Below are 20,258 nucleotides of genomic sequence, written 5' to 3'. Positions count from 1 at the left end.
ACTGACTGCCTAATACAGGAGCTCAATATTTCTAAGCTGGATATGTCTAAAAGTTACCAGGACCGAAGTCCTACACATTGGCTCAGAAAGCCTGTCAACCAAGCTCTGCTGCAGTTAGCTTCCTAGCCCGGGACCCCATGCCTACCCTGGCAGATCATTCACAGTCTGGTTGTACTATTCTGCGCCTCTCTATCCTTCATTCACCGTGTAGACAGTGTGATAAATAAATTATGTGATCTCCTGCACCTTCTGCTTGGGGTCTTTTCTGCCTCTTAGGAATACACTAGCGCTCACTATGGTCATATCACACCTTCACTTTTGCATGTAGGCTAGAGTGGCATGTATTGGCGCAGCATAGAGTGCAGTGGTGTAGATTGCAGTGACATTGAGTGGCGTGGCGCAGAGTGTAGTAGAGCAGAGTATAGTGCAGTGGCATGTAGTACAGTGGTGTAGTGTAAATTGTGCATAGTGAAGTGGTGTATAGTGGAGTGGTGTAGGGTAGAGTGCAGTGGCATAGAGTGCTGTGGCATAGAGTATAGTAGTGCAGAGTAGAGTGGCGTACAGTGCAGTGGCATAGACTAGAGTGGTGCAGAGTGGAGTAGACTGGCATAGAATGCAGTGGTGTACAGTAGATCACTTCAGAGTTGAGTGAACTGGTGTACAGTGGAGTGCTGCATTGTAGAGTGCAGTGGCATAGAGTAGTGCCATAGAGTGCAGTGTTGCAGAGTAAAGTGGCATAGCATGGAGTGGGAAAGACTAGAGTGGAGTGGCCTAGACTGAAGTGGTGTAGAAGGCAGTGGCAAAGTGTACGGTGATGCATAGTAGAGTGGGGTATAGTGCACTGGCATAGATCAGAGAGGCGTAGAATAGAGTAGAGAGGTATAGAGTGAAGTGGTGTAGAGTGCAATGTCACAGAGTGCAGTGGTTCACAGTAGATTAGAGGGGCATAGAATTTAGTGTTGTAGAGTACATTGGCATTTTCTGCAGTGGAGGGGCATAGAGTAAAGTGGTGCAGAGTAGAGTACAGTGGTAAAAAGTGCAGTGGCACATAGTAGAGTGGTGCAGATTAGAGTGGCATGGACTTCAGTGGTGGTGAGTGCAGTCTTACAGAGTAGAGTGTTATATAGTGCAGTGGAGCAGAGTAGTAGCATAGAGCGCATTGGTGTAGACTGCAGGGACGGAGTGCTGCAGAGTGAAGTGGTGTAGAGTAGAGTGCATTGGGTTTGAGTAAGGTGGTAAGTGCACTGACATACGGTGCAGAGGCGCAGAGTGGAGTAGAGTGGCATAGAGTGCAGTGTTGTAGAGCAGATTTTTTCAGAGTAGATAGAAGTGGCATTGAGTGGAGTGGTGTAAGGTAGAATGGGATAGTGCATGGTAAAGTGCAGTGGCATACAGTTGTGGCGTTGAGTACAGTGACATAGAGTAGAGTGGTGCAGAGTAGAGCCGAGTGGTATAGAGTAAAGTGATGTAGAGTGGAGTGGCATAGAGTAGAGCATTGTGACATAGAGTGAAATATCCTAGTGGCAAAGAGTGCAGTGTTGCAGAGTAGAGTGTTGTAGAGAGCAGTGCTGTAGAGTACATTGGCATAGAGTGCACTTGTGTAGAGTACAGTGATGCAGAGTGGTGCATAATACAGTGACACAGACTGAAATGGTGTAGAGTAGAGGGGAATAAAGTTCAGTGGCAGAGTAGAGTGCTGCAGAGTAGAGTGTAGTGGCATACAGTGCAGTGGTGCAGAGTAGAACTGCATAGAGTGCATTGGTGTTGAGTGCACTGGCATAGAGTGCAGTGGTTAAGAGTAGAGTGGTGTATAGAGTAGTGGCATAGAATGGTGCAGAGTAGGTTGTCGTAGAGCGGCACAGCATAGAGTGCAGTGGCATAGAGTGCAGTGATGGAGGGTAGATTGTTTCAGAGTAGAGTGAAGTGGCATTAGAGTGGAGTGGAATGCTGTTCTGTAAAGTGCAGTGTTGTAGAGTAGTGATATGGAGTAGTGTGGATCAGAGTGGCGTAGAGTGCAGTGGCATAGACTGCAGTGGCACGGAGTAGATTGTTTTTGAGCAGAGTGAAGTGAGGTAGATTGGCGTGGTCCAGGGTAGAGTTCCATGGCATAGAGTAGTGGTACAAAATGCATTGGTCTAGAGTAAAGTGGCATAGAGTGCAGTGTTGCAGATTAACGTAGCATAGAGTGGAGTACAATAGAGTTGGGTGGTGCAGGCTAGACTTGAGTGGCCTAGAACAGAGTGTTGCAGTGGTGAGGAGTAGATTGGCTTAGAGTGCAGTGGCGTAGAATGCATGGGTTATGAGTAGTGTGGTGTTGAGTGCATTGCATAAAGTGCAATTGTTTAGACTGGAGTGGTGTAGAGGGCAGTATAATTGAGTGGTGCAGAGTAGAGTGGCTTAAGTGGTGCAGAAGAGTGTAGTGGCATAAAGGGCATTGGAACAGAGTGGAGTTCATAAGCATAGAGTGCATTGGCATAGAGTAGAGTGTTTCAGAGTAGAATGATCTGAGATAAAGTGGAGTGGTATAGGGTAGAGTGGAGTGGAGAGGTGCAGGGTAGAGTGAAGTGGCATAGAGTAGTGGGTAGAGCACAGTGGTGCACGGTAGATGGTTCAGAATGAGGTAGAGTGCAATGACATAGAGTGGAGTGGCACAGAGTGGAGTAGAGTGCTGTGGCATGGAGTAGATTATTATAGAGTAGAATGAAGTAGTGTAGAGTGGCGTGGTGCAGGATAGAGTGGAGTGGTTCAGGGGAGAGTGCAGTGGCACAGAGTAGTGGGATTGAGTGCACTGGCATGGAGTAAAGAAGCATAGATTGCAGTGTTGCGGTGTACAGTGGAGTTGTGCAGAGTAGATTGGAGTGGCCTAGATCTGAGTGTTGTAGCGTCCATAGTGAAGTGTGTAATGGTGCAGAGTAAAGTGGGGTAGAGTGCACTTGCATAGAGAAGAGAGGCATAGACTGAAGTGGTGTAGAGTGCAGTGGTACACAGTAGATTACAGTGGCATAGTGTGGCGGCGTACAGTGTAGAGGTGTAAATTGCACTTGCATAGAGTGCAGTAGAGTGGTGTAGAATAGAGTGGCGCAGAGTAGAGTACAGTGGCATAGAGTGCAGTACAGTGGCATAGAGTGCAGTACAGTGGCATAAAGAAGAGTGGTGCAGAGTAGAGTTGAGTGGCAGAGAGTGTAGTGTTGCAAAGTAGAATGTTATAGTGTACAGTGATGTAGAGTTGAGTGGTGTAGAGTGCATTGGCATATAGTGCAGTAAAGCAAGTACAGTGGTGCAGAGAAGAGTGCATTGGCAGAGAGTGCAGCGTTGCAGACTAGAGTGTTGTAGAGTGCAGAGGTGTATGATGACATCAATGCAAGATGGAGGACAGTGTAAGAGCAGTTCAGGTTTCCATAAGCTCAATTCAAATGCATTTTAATGGAAAAAGGACAAAGCAAATCCGCAGTATTCACCTCCGTTGCTCTTCCCCTGCTGAGCTTGCGATCAGATGAAGCACACTACGTGGGACTTTGGCTTAGGTGTACTGGAAAATTACAAAGGTAGAATTGACAAAATCTAATGTAGCATGATTTTTTCAAATCTGATTTACGGTAAAAGTTAATATCAGGAGCTCGTCCTTCCTGTTATGCCCATTCCCTGAAGGTACTGGAGAGATGCGCAACAATGTTGTGTTTCTGTACTTATCTATGGCGTACATGGCAGCATCAGTGTTTCCACTTGGTGCATAAGCTGCAATACTTTAGTTTGTGCAGTGAAATCGGAGTTTTGGGAGCACTTCGACATTTAAAAGCTCCAGGCTGTGACAGGTAAGCATGTGCACAGATGGACTGATTCAGAAAGGTAAACTTACATTGTACTATTTTTTTTATGTGCAGAGACTCCGCAGACGTAAGGATACTACTAGTAAAATACGATTATAAATAGCAAATAATCGTAAACTTACACAAAAGTGTGAGTTCACCTTTTGGAATCAGGCAGAGAGTCTTGGCTTCTTACAGAAGAGCACATTGGTGATGTTATTGTTATTGTTTGGGAGGATGGGGGCTCATGATAGAAAGAGAACACACTATGTTTCTGCAGCGTTTGCACTCTCTTTCTGATTTGTAGTCAAATAGTGCAGATGCCCTTCCAGTGGACTCTATCGGCCAGATTCCCAAAGGTAGACTTAGGCCAAAAGTCAAAGTTTAGACCAAAAGACTAACTTTACCAGAGTAAAGTTAGACTTTTTGTCTAAGTTTAGACTTTTGGTCTCAGTTTAGACCAAAAGTCTAAACTGAGACCAAAATTCTAACTTTACTTGTAGTAAAATCAGTCTGGAGTCAGTAAGTAACCCCGCAACTCTTGGCAGTGATCTTATAGGGTCCCTTTCATTTGGTTCTTAACTTGTGGGTTGAGGTGGGCATAGGACTAATACCCATTCTCCCACTTAATAGCTATTGCATTTCTTCCTTTTATCATAAATGGCTTTTGCTGTCTTTGGCTTTTCTTTAGATTGGGCTAGTATGGGCTAGTTCCCTGAGTTTTCCAATTATATATTTTAACTGGTTAGCATAGTCTAATAGAGATTCAGCTTCTTTTTCAGTGTCCTTTTCTCATACATCCCTGGTCATCTCCAGAAGACTACGTGTCAGGGGTAATAACGGGTCTCAATTCTTCCCCTCACTGGTTAACATCTTTTTAGTGTGAGCTTTAGGATGCCATTGTAACATTCCACTAGACCATCCATCCGGGGATGGTATACCAAGGTCTTTCTGTGTGTGAGATTTAGGATTTTGCATACTTGTTGCATGAACCAGGCATAAAAGGAGTTCCTTGATCGGTGAGGATCACCTTAGGAAACCCCACCCAGATGAAGACTTCGATCAACATTGTGGCTATATTAGCAGTAGTAGGGACTTTGAGGGGAAAGCCTCAGGATATCTGGTCGTATAGTCCACTAGGAATAGGAAATATTGGTGGCCTTTTCTGGATTTTGGAAGGGGGCCGATCAGATCCATACCCATGCATTCAAATGGCTTTCCTATAATTGGGAGGGGTTGAAGGGGCACCAAGGGAGGGCGGTAGGGGTTTCTTTTCTGGCAAATGATACATTCTTGACAGTATTTCCTTATTGTGCTATATATCCCGGGCCAATAAAAATGACATAATACTGCTTGGGTAGTTTTCTGAAAGCCTGTATGACCTGCCATTAGATGTAAATGATTGAAGAACATGACCTGAGCTCTGAAGTCATGTGGTGCTAGAAGGTGGGGTTTCCTCTCTTTTTCCCTTATCCTACACAAAGTCCTCCTTTTATACTAAACTGAGGGAATTGATTTAGGTCCTGTCCATCATCATGGATATGGGCTGTAAGGTAGCGTTGTTGGCCTGTACATGTCTGATGTTTCGGTCTATGGTTCAGGGTTCCGGGTAAGGAACATGTTTTTGGGCCTAGGACATTTAAGGTCAAGGGTGTCATTTTGAGGGATCCGCTGTTTTAAACTGGTTATGAACATCTCTAGAAAATCAGGGTTATCTGTACCTACGATTATCTCTTCTGGGACATGTTGTAATACTCCAGTTTCTATTGACCTCTTTTGTCCTTCTGCAGTGACAAATTACAGATGAGCCATGGGATAGGGCGTGACATCACCATGAACACACCACACATATACAATCTTTCCTGTAAGGAATTGGGAGGGTTTGACAAACCTTGTTTGTACCACCGATTGCTTGCAAACACAGTCCAATAAGGCAGTAACCCATTGATCATTTATTTGAAGACTTAAGTAAAGCAATGTCCAAACTCTTGGGTGTAGAGAATAGACCGAGGGGTATAGTCAATTTCCATTGGTTCTTCTCCTCATTTTTTTAAAGGTCAGAATCTGTCAAAGTGGCGCCCCTCCCCACACTCGAATCACTGAGGTCCTTTAGATGTCAGATTTTCCACGCAAGTGTTGGCTTTGGGGTTTGTTGGTTAGCCTAGACTCTTTGTTGTTTTTTCTCATGTTTCCCAGTACTTTACTTTAGGATTTCAGAAAACACAACTCCTTCTCAGTCTCTCATGGTAGAATACAGAGTTGTGCTCTAGTGAAGGTTGGTGCCATCTCAATGGATTGTTCTCTGGAGAGATTGGGGTGTTGATGTAGCCATTTTTGGGTAGTAGGAGGTAAGGCCTCTAAATATTGTTCTAGGTAGATCTTGTTCATGATGTCCTCTTTACTGCTGTCCAAAGGTTTTAGCTACTTATCCGCTGCCATCTTTAATTTAAAAACAAAGTCTTAGGATTGTCATCTGATATCCCGTTTTCCCTATGGAATTGGACCCTGTAAGATTCATTGTCCATGCCCAAGAGATCTAGAATTATGGTTTTAATCTCCTAATAGGGAGTATTCCCATCTGCGTTGAAGACTTAGGGGGTCATTACGACCCTAGCAGACAACGCTAATTTGGGGAAAGGTGCTGCCAAAAGGCTGGTGGTACCTCTTCCCAAATTATGACACTGGCGGTTTGGCTCAAGCCAAACCGCCAATGTACCACTCCGTCTGCCAGGGTGGTAACAGCCGCAGCCGTCACAATCCCACCCCGGGGATTATGACCCCACCTACCGCCATGGTTTTCGTGGCAATCTTACCATCACGAAAACCATGGTGATAGGAGTCTCCCCTGCCCCCCTCCCCATAGCTCTCCCCCACTCTCCCCCCCCACTCCAGACCCCCCCGACATTCACCCACCCACACACGCATACACACACGCATACCCACATCCACCAACGCACGCACACATACATACCCGGAACACACACTAACATACATTGTAGCACACACGCATTCACAACACACAACAGACACGTACACTCACATTCATTCATTCACACCGTATTAACGCATACAAACACAGACACCCCCACACACATAACACCCCCACACACGCACACAAAAACAGACACCCCCACACACAACACCTCCACACACGCACACAACACCCTCCACCTCCTCTCCTGTCGGAGAACCCGAATTACCTGGTTGCAGGGGGTCCTCCAGCAGGAGACGGGACGCGGCACTGCTGCCATCAGTAGCGTCTGCCAGCAAAACACCGCCAGGCCGTATCATGGCTCATGATATGGTAGGTGGCGTTTTTCTGGCGTGGCGCTGCTGCTGGCAGCAGCACCACCTTACCGCCGTCCATGGTCATGACTGTCGACAGAATACCGCCAGCCTTCTGGTGGTATTCCATGGCGGTATTCCATCTTTTGTCATAATGCGGTTGGCGGCTGGTAGCCACGGCGATGTATGCTGGTGGGCGTCACCATAGCGGTAGACGGCATTTACCTCCAATGTCATAATGAGGCCCTTGACATGGCACTTGGGCTTCCCCAGTTAGCAGAAGAGCGAGGAAAAAATGCCACTTAGCTGCGGGCCAACCATAGGCCTTGGCTGGTCTCTCCAAGTTAAGTAAGAAGGCATCAGGATCTTCGCCTGTGACATACTTCTGCAATGACACATTGGGCCCGGTGGATCCGCAAGTCCCTGATTTACTGGAGGTCAGTTGTATTTGATCCTCTGCCACTTTATGTAACCTGTTTATCTGGGCTTTCATGGTATCCCAAAATACCTTCAGTTCTGTCTTGTCAGAGGATATCTGTCATTCTGGGGCCCATTCTAGCTTCCTCTGGCTGTAGATTATTTGCGATTTGACCACCTCCGTAATTGTATCAATGGAGGACTGCCTGCATTCTCCAACTCGTGTCCCGCAGTACTGGAATATGCACAAATCACCACATGGGACTTGGAATGAATGTACTCTCTTTATTGTTTTTTTTATATAATGTTCACATATAATGAGAAGAGATAACACTGGGTATTGATCTTTCTTCTTTTTTCCCTCGTAGTGCCACCACTCAGAGAGCCACCAGATGGACAGATGGATGCCCCTCGGAAACAAGAAGGAGATGTTTCAGGTTTGTGTTCTTACTATATAAACCTTTGATTCTTTCTAAGTGGAGTGTGTTATCCAGTGCTCCATAATAAAACTGTGCTACCACTTCTACGTGAGAATGAAAAGATGTATTGTGCAGGGTTAATGCAATTGTCAGCCTTGATACATTCCAAACCAATATTTCTATCTCCTGACTACCAAACCTTTTTTGCTTCAAACTGATGCCTCCGAAATTGGCATCAGAGCTGTTCTATCTCAGGAAGATGAAACAGGTGAGGAAATGTCTGTTCTATTTATCAGCCATACGCTATTCCCCTGTGAACTGCTTTATCCATGATTGAATAAGAATGCTTGGCCAATAAGTGGGCTGTGGAGAGACTGCTGTTTTATTTGGAGGGAAGTCCCTTTAGTCTCAATACTGACCACGCCCCCTTAACCTGGCTGAGTAAGCACAAGGGCTCTAATGCTAGCATTTTCTGCTGGTTCCTGTCCCTTCACTCATTCCAGTTCGAGATGCAGGGAAGGCATCAGGGGAATGTTGATTTCCTTTCCATGTATCCCTTCTTCCTCGATTAGGACAATCTTAGGGGAGTTATGTGAGGGACCAGGTGCAACAGGACAGTAGTAAGAGGAAGAAAGGAACTTACCTCTTATTCCGCATAGGTCTGTGCCAACTCCCACACCTATAATGGAAAAGGAAATAAAGACGGTTCTAACAAACGAAGGACACAGGCAGAAAGCGTACAGAACCAAAAAAGGTCTCTGTTTCCTACATGAAGAAGAGAATGGCAGCAAGAGGGAAAAGGGACTACAAATTGAGGAGGGACAGAAACAAAAGGATAGAGGAGGCTACCATAAGGTGGTGATATACCAAGAATTGTAGTAACCAAAGGAAAAGATGCGGTATGAAGAGGAAGAATGACCAAAGAATGGGAGTCCACTGCCGTTGCAGAAGGGCCTCCAGAAAATGGAAACCTCTGGTGTGGCCATTGGTCCCATCACGTTCCTGGAGGAGCATGGCTAACAAAGGTGCGTGACTGCTTGTAGGGGTGGAGGGTGAGAGGAAAGAAAGACCGCAGGCGAATGTAGAATTCTGGGACAGCCTAAAGAGTGAGGGGAACCTGTGTGGTATACCCCGTAAAGGCAATAGCGAGAGAAGAAGAAAATTGGCACAGCACGGTTTCTTAAAATGGGAGAGAAAATACACTAAGGACCAGACAGAATAAGAAGCAGGAAGGCTCCGTAAAGACTATAGTTGAGGGTCTTTCCCCTTTTCTTACGGTGGGCTTTTTGTTGTTACTGTTCATGGTCCGAAAGCCTGGCAATAGACCAGAAAGCACTTGAACACTTGAGTTAATTGCACCTCATGAGAAAAGGCACAGAGAATACAGAACGTAAAATGAAACTCCTGAGAGCTGTCCGAGAAAAGGAATAAAGTGAGAGAAACCAACCTCATTAGAATAGAGTACGCACCTTTTTTATTTCTCTTCTAAGGGACTCTGGGCAGAAATGCACAGTCTAAAAGAAAGACAAGACAGGAGCCCATGAGGAAATGATTGCAAGAAACATTTCCATAGAAACCTGTTAAAAAGAAATTATGAGATGTTTATGATGACTATGCAAGACTCTCTTTAATTGAAATAAATGCCTGATTTAATCTTCTATCACAAAGAGTTTGTGTCCTTCATTAATACCTAACCCACACTGTTACAAGTGTTATCTGAGATTTTGTGTCCGGGAGGGTTGGGGGGGATTTTCATTTGAAGGCTCTTCCATTTGACTTCTGATCTGTACACAAGAAATGGCTTCCCTGGTGGCAAATTTTAATTTTCAAAGATAAACAGTCTTTTCAGATCTGGAAGACTGGCTCATTCATGCTCCATCAAGAGATTAAACCTTTCAAAATGTATGAGTGGTTTGTGAATGCCTGAGGAATGATGGTTTCATTCAAAGTATTCCCAAGTAACACATGAATCCATCACTGTGTTTACAATATTAATGGGGTCATGGCTCAGAATAGATATCAACATCATTTTCGTGCCTGAAATCAGGGTGAAGAAGATTCGTCAGCTGTTGAGCAAACTTTTGAAACTTGCTCAAGTGTCTGCTCAGGATGAGCTAAGCATAGAAGTTCACATGTCAACTCATTTGTTCACCATGCCTTGAGCACTCGTCCACCCTTGTTCTCTATTGAAATATATTTGGACATTATGCCCTCTAGCCTCAGAGAACTTTGAGGAACAGATTCCAGTTTTACCAAAGATCAAAATGTCCCTTAAATGGTCTCTTGAAGGTCCTGACAGCGGACACACATGATCTTAGAAGGGGACCCACACTGGACTGGAGGATATGGCCGCTCAAGGGCCTTGGTCAAAAGTGTCATCTATCCATGCATCCACTGGAGAGATCTTTCAACCTTTCTAAAAGCAGTGAAGTACTTTCAACCCCATATCCAGAATCACCATGGCTTGGTGAAGTTGGTCAATATACCTACTGTGTCATATTAAAACCACTAGAGAATAATGAAATCCAGTTCCCTGTGCTTTCTAAAAGAACAGGTGGGTCCTTAAGCAGAAATTTGTCTCTTAATTTCCTAGCTCTAAAGGATATTTATCTAAGAGTCCTGGGAAATTTTCAAGCAGGAAGTTGTGGATCTGCCCATACACTTCTTTGGATTTCATGAGAATACAGACGTTCCACTGTTTTGTTTCAGATATCTGGAAGTTGAAGCCTGCATGGTGGATGCTCTCATATTATAGTGGCCTTAGAGGCTATTGTATGTATTTCCTCTGCACAAACAAATCCCCAGGTTGTTATTCATGATTCAAGGGAAATAATGGTCTTGGTTCTCTTCTGGTCTTAGAGATCTTGGTTCCCCCTTCATTCAGCCATGGCAGCCAACCTCTCCCTCCCATCTATTCCCTCCCACTCTCGTCACCTAGCCATAGCTATTCAAAATTTCAGAAGGCCTTCAACTTTAAAATCTTATTCTTGATATTGAAATATTGTGAAAGTGTTGTGAAAAGTGTGATTTATTTGCTTTCAACTGTGGTTTTAACATTTTTTACAATTCCCCTGGGATTAATTACATTCAAATATTTCTATATCTACACTGAGAGCTCAGTGCTTGGCCATTAGAGCTCTCAGTTTGAATTATCTAGGTTTTAAGCAGGGTTTCTTTCTCATCCTTCAGATTTACCATTATTGTTCAAAGCTCCCCAAGTTTATCCCTTTAATGAGATGGCTTGCTTCAATAGGCTGGTAGCTCACTATGGAAACAGCTTTTCTGACAGCAATTGCATCAGCAAGAAGGTTTGGTGGATTAGGAGTGAGCTACCTTCAAGGGGGAAGCAGTCAACTCGTCCGAAGAGCCATGCTATCATGCATCAACAGGTGGATGCTGGTAATAGGAAGGACCTTTTCTAGGGAAGGAGGAGGCAGCAAAGCAGTGACAGGGCTATTTTGGGACAGGAAGGCCTAGCTGAGGCCAAATGTACCCTAAGTGATAGGAAGCTACAAACCCACTTCACATTACAACCAACTGAACTGAACAACACTGCTGCGTTCAAATACAACAGAACAAAACAAAAAATACCTCTAAAAACATCACAACAGTTTTGTTTTGTGTTGTATTAGGTTGGTACATTAAATTAGCTCTTCGCAAGCCATCTTTTTGAAACCCAGCCCTTGTTGTCCTGATGATCCATTGGTGAAATCTTCTTCAGCCAAAACTATAGACACTTATTTTTTAAAAGCTACATACTAACCTTGAGTTAATGTTTTTCTCTTTTCTAGGGCACACTTAGGGCCACCCATGTGGCCAGGCCTTGTCGGATCTCATAATCCTTGGTTTTCAGGAGGAAAAAATAGCCTTTGACACTCTGCTCTGTGTGCATTGTTTTAGCTTTTGATGAAGCTCTGCTCCCATCACAAATAAACATCGCCTTTACTTCTACTCCAGGTGTTTTAGCTCACATTCGTTGTTAATGCAGTGTTAAAAATGTGTTTTAGAGTCATATCTTTCAATTATTTGCTTTTGGTGCTTCCTTCACTGAGGGCCTCATTATAAGTTTGGCGTCTGACTGTAAGACCGACACAGTGGTGACCACCATGTTGGCAGTCATACAGACCACCGTATTCCAAGCTACACAGGAAGAACCACTGAAACCCAGCCACAGTTCTGACACCGTCAGGACTCTGGAGGGAGGTAAGGATGCGGTTCGACCACTTGTACCGCCAGGACTTCAAAAATCCTCTGAACCAGTTACGATCCACAAAACACAATATCGGTTCTCCCATGGCAGAAAACCAATGGTGGTGTGAAGTGCGGCGGTCGATGGTCTGCACAGTAATACCCTATACCACATTGGATAATTTGAATTCCACACACCTGACACACATCCACACACCCGACACACCTACAAACAGCACTAAAAAACACACCTCTTCACACACCATAATCCTTTGCATTAAAAACGCCATACACAGCTAGATAGAGGCAGAGAGACAACGAAATTAGGAACCATAGATTAGGCACTCCGCACCACTCCAAATACCACTCATCACACACCTGTACATCATAGAAATCAACACTTTTTTTGCCACACATCAGACACCACCCATCACCCATTCACAACACAGCACCCATAACTCATCACCTGTTTTTTCACCTTATCGTGTTGTCCCCAACTACCATGTCCCCACAAAAACATCCCTGCTTCACAGACGATGAGTTGAGGGTCATGGTGGACGAAATCTTCAGAGTAGAGCCACACCTATTTGGAGCCCAAGCCCAACAAACCTCTATTGCCAGGAAAACAGAGATGCGGCAAAAAAATAGCCAACAGGGTAAATTCTGTAGGCAGCTATCCATGCACAAGGGAGGACATCAGGAAGAGGTGGAACAACCTCAGGGGGAATATACATACCATAGCCGCCAGGCGCCACCTGGCAGTCCTCAAAACTGGCAGTGGGCCACCATCTACTCCCCTAACATTCTCATCATGGGAGGAGAAGGTCTTGGATATCCTATATCCTGAGGGCTTAACAGGAATACCTGGCAAAGTGGAGTCTGGTAAGTCACAACACTGAAAATGTCACCCTAAAGTTCTGTCTTGCATGCCCACTGATCACCTTTTGACATCTCAACAGCCAACACACCCACCAACCCTGGGCCAACTGTCCAAATTACCCTCTCTGCCATACAATATGTCAACTAAACTCACCTGGGTGCACAGTATCTTTGCATGGCGTGAGTACTACAGGGACTGACAGTACTATGGCTCCCAGCAGGCACTGTTCTACCATTAAGAAAACCAAAACAGTGTACCATAATAAAAATAGTCTTGCATATCAACTACACAATTGACTCACCCCACCTGAATGACCCACAATGTTACAGTCTAGGGCAATGGCAGCAAAGCTATGGGCATCTACAAGTACAATACCACCAACACACAGCAACTGCTGTGTCCTCTGCTAATTTGGCCCTTTTACCACCCATCACGTGGGGGGAACTCACATATCTGCAGTGTGCTGTACTAGGTGTAACCTGATATATATGGCCAGGTAGAATGGTTACTCTTAAGCTGATGGAGAGGTCAGAGTCCACATTATATTCTACAGTTGTCTGGTGACTCAATACTGAACTACCGCTAACTGGGAGGTAGCATGAACAATATAAAGCTACACAGCAGACAAGATATGAGTCTATCAACGGACCTCAAACTGCCAAGCTAATTTGATATCCTGTAGCAAGGTGTATGATACAGTAATTCCCTGCATCCCATATATCTGTACCCCAGATTTGAAAGAAGGTGTCACTGCCATATCAGGGGATCAAGCAAAGTCTTGCTGTACATGGCTCAAATCAAATCTACCTGTCAGAGTTTGATATCGCGTGTTGCATTACTTTCTGTAACAGTCCATTCCACTTCAACAGGTCACCTACCCATTGTGACCATGGAGAGGACACCTGAGACAGCCACCCTACCCCCTGGAAGAAGCCCTCAGTGAGGGCAACACCCTTGGAAGTGAGGACAATGAGGATGACTCTGGCCTATCTGGGATACTTGGTCAGGCTACAACTGTCCGCCTCACCCTGCCCACATTGACTCCTCCCTGCACTGTTGCTTCTACATCCCAGGCAACCATGCGCACCCAAACCTGTGTCCCAAGGGCAGTTAATACCATCATGTGCCCCCCATTACAAGTACCGGAGTCACCACTAGAGAACCCAGACAATGAAGGACCTTGCACCAGTGGGAGAGGGGAAACTGTGCCAAGGGCATAGGCACATGGGGGTAGGGTGAGCGGGAGGGGTGGTGTGGGCCAGCAGATTGAGGCTGCTAGGGATACATCTGGGTAGGCTTGATGGGCCTGGTACCTGCCATGATGGGGGAGATAACGCAACTCCAGAGGGACAACAATCAGAATGTCATGCAAAAGGGGGAGGCCTACAATACCAACATGGCCTCCCCTACGGGTGCTGAGAGACATTGATACCACCCTGTGTAGTTTATGTCTACAACAGCAGACAGCTTCCATTGGCCATGTAACATCAGGCCCTTCTACATCTGTGGCAGCCAGAGGAATGGAGGCTCTTCAAGGAGAATGACATGCCTCAGACAACACTGCCTCTGTAGCTAAAGAGCAACCCCACAAACGTTGACGTCCACCAAAACATCTAGAAGGAGCTGATGCCAAGACTTCAACCATTGCCAGGAAGTGATTGTTTTCTCATTGGTTCCCTTGTGTGTGACAGATACATCCTGTTGACTGCTTTATAACCACTCTCCTCTTTCCAATCGCACAAGGACTCTGGACATGAGACTCCAACTGTTATAGCAGCTACCATGATGATTACATCCACCATGACTGAACCCTTCACTTTATGATTTGACCCAGTTCCTTTAATTTACCTGTACACTTGTAAATGAGCACAACTCAATCACAAATCATGTTTGAGAGCCATTTTTCAGTTATATTGAACAGTTAGCAGTGGAAACTGTTGCTTACACATGATATTCACATATGTTCTGAATCTGTTAAGTCCCATCTCACATGTACTGTTGAATCAGGGTCAGATATATGTACCCTTATACAAATGGACACACTCCTATTGACAACATGCCGAATAACACATAGTTCAGTACAGCTTCACAATGTAATGCTGCAGCATAGGTGTGAATAACAAGCACCCCAAAGACTACTGAAGTTAGGAACATGTAAGATTGGTTCAATGTGTCATCAGCCAATGCCTTATCATATACCCATACCATACCTCCCAAATTACCATACCCCCTAATACTGACAGAGGTCAGTACAACCTTCTCCAGTCATGGAGCTTTCCACTTACCATGGTCAGGTATCTGTAGGCATGTTACTCACATGTCAGTCTTGACACACATGTACAGTGGTCTGCAATGAGGAAACACAGTGACAGCTATATACAAGCCAAATAGTATATTTATCAAACCAATGAGAAGGTTGAGGTGATGGAGTTCACAGGATGACATGTGTCAGAGACACTAGACCGCACATATGACCCCATTGGACCCAAAGAACATGGCACACAGGTCAATTGTGTGGAACAGTACACTACCATCCCACTGTCCTGACAGTCTGAGCATTGAACTCAGACACTACCAATATGATGTCATCTATCCATGTTCACTTCACATGTCAGGCCTGCAAATCCCACCTGCCTGTGGCACAATTCAGATCTGATCACATGAGGATGATCTTGTGATGAAACCTGCAGAGTAAAAATGTAATACAAAAGGTATATGCAGGTAATGGTAATGAAAACCTATAAAGACATGTCCTAAATGCAATAGTCACACTGATTGTGCAGTGTGACAAACATTAACCAAGGAGATCATCATGATAGTCACAACTTCATGTACAATTTAGCATGCACACCTGAGCTATGTGCTGCTAAGCAACTAATGAGCTGCTAATGGTCATACCCACTGAGTCAAATATTTTACCGAAAACCACATACCTGTAGTCAGTTGCAGTACTGATTTATAATATCTGCACAGCTGTCTCCAACTTCATCCTCATCACAGTCATCCTTACTTGGCAATTCTGCCTTCTCACCTGCTGGAACTGCTGGCTCCCCCTCATCTGGTATATATGGGAGCTGACGTCTCAGGATGAGGTTTTTGAGCATGAAGCAGGCAGCAATGATTTGACACAGGCGGGTGAATAGAGGAGGGCTCCACTAGACGTATCAATGCAACAAAATCTAGCCTTAAGGAGCCCAAAAGTCCGCTCCGTGACACACCTTATCCTTCCGTGGACCTCATTGAAGCACACTTTCCCTGGCATGGTAGGGTACCACACTGGTGTCAACAACCAGGGATGGTTTGGGTAGCCAGAATCCCCTATAAGGAATCGTTACATGTGTGCAAACTTAAATATTGGACATCCCTACATTTGGCAGCAGACATAAGATACTGAAACTTATCACATATATGACTTACCAAGCAGCCAGGCCCTCGCTGTGTACTGTCGTGTCATCATCTCTGGGACATTGCTATTCTGCATGATGAAGGTATCATGAACTGAACCCGGCTACTTTGCTCATACTTAGGAAATGTAGAGGTCCGCCAAACATAGTACTTGGACATTTATGGAGGGGTAGTTCTTCCTGTTCATTGTTATTTGGGAGAACCAAGGCTACATGGGTACGATCAATGGCTCCCACCACTTGTGCAATGTGTGCCAAAGCATAAAAATCAGCCGTCACATGTGCCAAATCCTCACATTGTGGAAATCGGATGTAGCTGTCCAGGTGTTTCAACAGGGCTGAGAGGATATCTATCAAGACCAAACTGAACATAGGCTGTGACATCCCTACAGTTAGGGCCACGGTATTTTGAAAGGGGCCTGTGGCCAGGAAGCGCATCACTGACATGACTTATACAATGGGTGGAATGCTATTGGGATGACAAATGGCAGGCATCAGATCTGGCTCCAACGGATGAAATAGATCCTTGATTGTCTGTCTATTCAGCCGGTAGATATGGATGACACATCGGTCCTCCATGGTCTGCAGGTCTGTGATTGGACGGTACACTGGAAGTCATCTGTCCCTTCTCATTCCAGGGTAACGAGATGAAGGAATATAAGAAGGTATGTCTATCAGTCAGTGTGTTCCTTGTAAATGTGAAAATACATATGTTATACTTGATGCTTGGACATGCCATATGAAATAGTAAAAACATGGTACACAAGACATACCAAGGGGAGTAATGGCTAATTGCTGCAATGTCATCCCCCTTACCTAAATTGTGACTTTGAAATGGAGATGCACGTCACTGAAAGTCTCAGTGATAATGACATTCTTACCATATTTCACATATAATATACACAAATACCATCTATCCAGTTGCCATAAGGGTGCAAACTATGCCACTAATGATACATTACTCACATATCGTGAATATTACAACATATATTTAATTTGGAATTCAAAAACATGGTTGCTCATAGCAAGCACTGAAAACTATGGCGTAGAAATATTTCTGACCCCATGACGCATCTTTAATTTCACTTTCCCAACCATCTAAGGACCTTACAATGGCAGGTGCCGGACCTACTGTACTGGATATCAGGAAATGACCTACATCCGCTGGCGGAAGTCCACATGGCAGTAGGCGTATACTACCACCATGGATATTGCCATTGGAACACATAGCTGCCTTTGGGGGGTTTTGGCCAATGGCGATGACCGCCGGCCGTGACAGTGTCTTACGTGGCGGATGTGACTTCCATTTCATATTTCATATCTCACATGACTCCTGGTACTGCTGCCAGCAACACTTCCACGACTTGAGCTGCTGTGTACTGCGTCTGGGAGCAATCATGCCACGTCCTACAGGTGATAGGGCCCCTGCCTTCTCACCAGAGGAGCTGGAGAAGCTGGTGGAAGAGATCCTACCCCTGTATGAACAGCTCTATGGTGCACCAGAGGAGTAGGTAAGTGCACCATGTGCGCAACAATTTCATTAGCTCAACTATACTTTGTTTTACTAAGCAAAGGCTGATGGTCAATGTTTCAGGTTGTGTCCTTAAAGCCTGTAGGGTGCTAACGTTGGCATAGAATGGGACGAGTTCCTGGTCATGTACTTATGATTGGTGACAGATTTTGAGTCCTGAGACATTGTGGAGAGTGTTTGATGTATGTTCCCTGACCCACCTTATGACTGTTGCACAACATAAGTGCAGTTGGTGTTCCAGACTCCATCTGAAATATAATATTTGCAAATGTGTTTGCTCTCTGGTCATATGTGATAACATGACAGCTGGTGCTGGAGATGCATGTTGTTTGCCTCACATCTGGCCTGTCTGCATATGCTCATCTGTCAGTCGATGGGATGTTAATGACAGTCTGTGCTTGGCTTGTTGTACTAACTAGTTAGTAACCCTGCCTGTTTTAGTATAGTACATATGGACATGAGATACATTTTTATCTTTGTCATCCATGCAGGTCAATTCCCATCAGAAGAAGGGGATCTGGAATGCCAAGAAAGTGCGGACCCTGGGGGGTCCACAGCTGGAAGAGCGCCCCATGTCGGAAGAGGTGGGATGACCCGAGATGCTGGGCCCGGAAAACCACTGAGTCCCAGCTGGAGATTTCCTCCCAATGCAGACGGTTTGCCCGTTGGACCATGACCGCCCTAATGGCCCGCATTTTGGCAGAGGCCTACCCTGAGTTAGATGGGCATTTGAAGGCAGCACAGCAGCCACATGAGGGTAAGTACATAGCTAACTCATGTTTTTTCCCTCATCAGGTGATTGAGTGAGGAAACCAAATGTTGGCTCTGACAATGTGGTAAGTGCAAAGTGTCACTGATCTCCTGTGTACACATTGATGTACTGTAGCCATCTATAGCACACAGTTGTGAACATGCAAATGTATTTAGAGGCACGATACTCAACTATGTTGTCCCCTCAGTAGAATAGCTTATTATGGTGCACATATGACTGTGTCATATGTGTACCAATATGCAGCATTTTCTACCCTGGTAATTGTTAATACCTGCCAACAGGTCAATCACCTCAGTGCCATGGTGGTAAGGTGTGTAGGTCCTTGATCTCTGTCCTCTGCAATGTCTCTGTATTCCTGTCTATGTGCAATATCTAATCAGACATATTCAAGTCATCTCTAGTTATCTAATGCCATCTGATGAGTGATAGCAACATGTGAGGCTGTGATGTCCATCTGACAAGTCACATTACATACAAGGTTAACATCTTCACACATATTACAAGGTAATCCCCCTTGGTAAGTGAGAGATGTACATTGACAATTGTGAAGTATCATCAGAGTAGACAAGATGCATGTTGGATACCATTGAGGTCTTGCAACATTTCTATGGGCACACACATTTTGGTATCAGAGGCTAGGAGTGTTACTACCTGGCTAATGTTCTTTTAGTGAAAAATGGCCACACAGCAGTGTTGTTGGGCATACTGTTGTAGGCATGACACATAGGCAGTAGTAGCCTATTCACAGTAACATTCTTGACAGATATGTATCAATATTGTATTGTATCAATTGAAAGGTTAGCAATGTTTCAACATTGACAATAGTAGGTATGGTAGTTCACATACACATGAGTAGTATTGTAAGTATATGTGGGCTTGTGGCTTGCATCATGGTAGGTGTACCTGTCATGCTAGCAACACATGTTCTTTGTCCCTGAGAATCCTCCATGGACAGATGTAAGGTTTACCGTGTCTGATGTGTGTGTAGTGATGAACCCACTTAGTCAGTGGCCCATTGATGGACTAATTGCATGAATATGTAGGTCTGAGTGTCTTCTTTCTGCACAGTATTGTCATCCATATGTTAGGTACACTCTTTTTTACATCATGTGGTTGTGTGTGGAACATAGGTCTGAGCTTACTTGGCCCTTACTTGACTGATAATGTTTCTTTTCAGAAGATCAACGACCTAGATGACCTGGTCCACATTGTATTTTCAATCCCTGGTACAACACTATTGTTGCATGTGTGTGTGACATGTGTTCTGACTCCTTAACCTAAAATTTAAATGTATGACAATTTGAGTTGTTACAGGCTTGCATATGTCCATTGTGTATGGTTGTAAGTATGTGACATGAAGAAGATATGGCTTGTCTACACTAGGCTTGCTTGCCTTTACTTTACAACATGTGTCATAGCCTGGTACATGACATTAGAGTAAGGTATTTGTATGTGTAGATTATGTGTTTTTGATTAGTGATGAGCAATTTCACATTCCTAAACCATTGCTTGATTGGTGTTTTACTATGTTGTTGTGGATTGAGAACCTGTATCAT

This window comes from Pleurodeles waltl, chromosome 6 (genome assembly GCF_031143425.1).
Source record: "Pleurodeles waltl isolate 20211129_DDA chromosome 6, aPleWal1.hap1.20221129, whole genome shotgun sequence".
In the NCBI taxonomy this organism is placed as follows: domain Eukaryota; kingdom Metazoa; phylum Chordata; class Amphibia; order Caudata; family Salamandridae; genus Pleurodeles; species Pleurodeles waltl.
The sequence above is the reverse complement of the archived record's forward strand: the minus strand, read 5'-3'. Positions refer to the sequence as shown.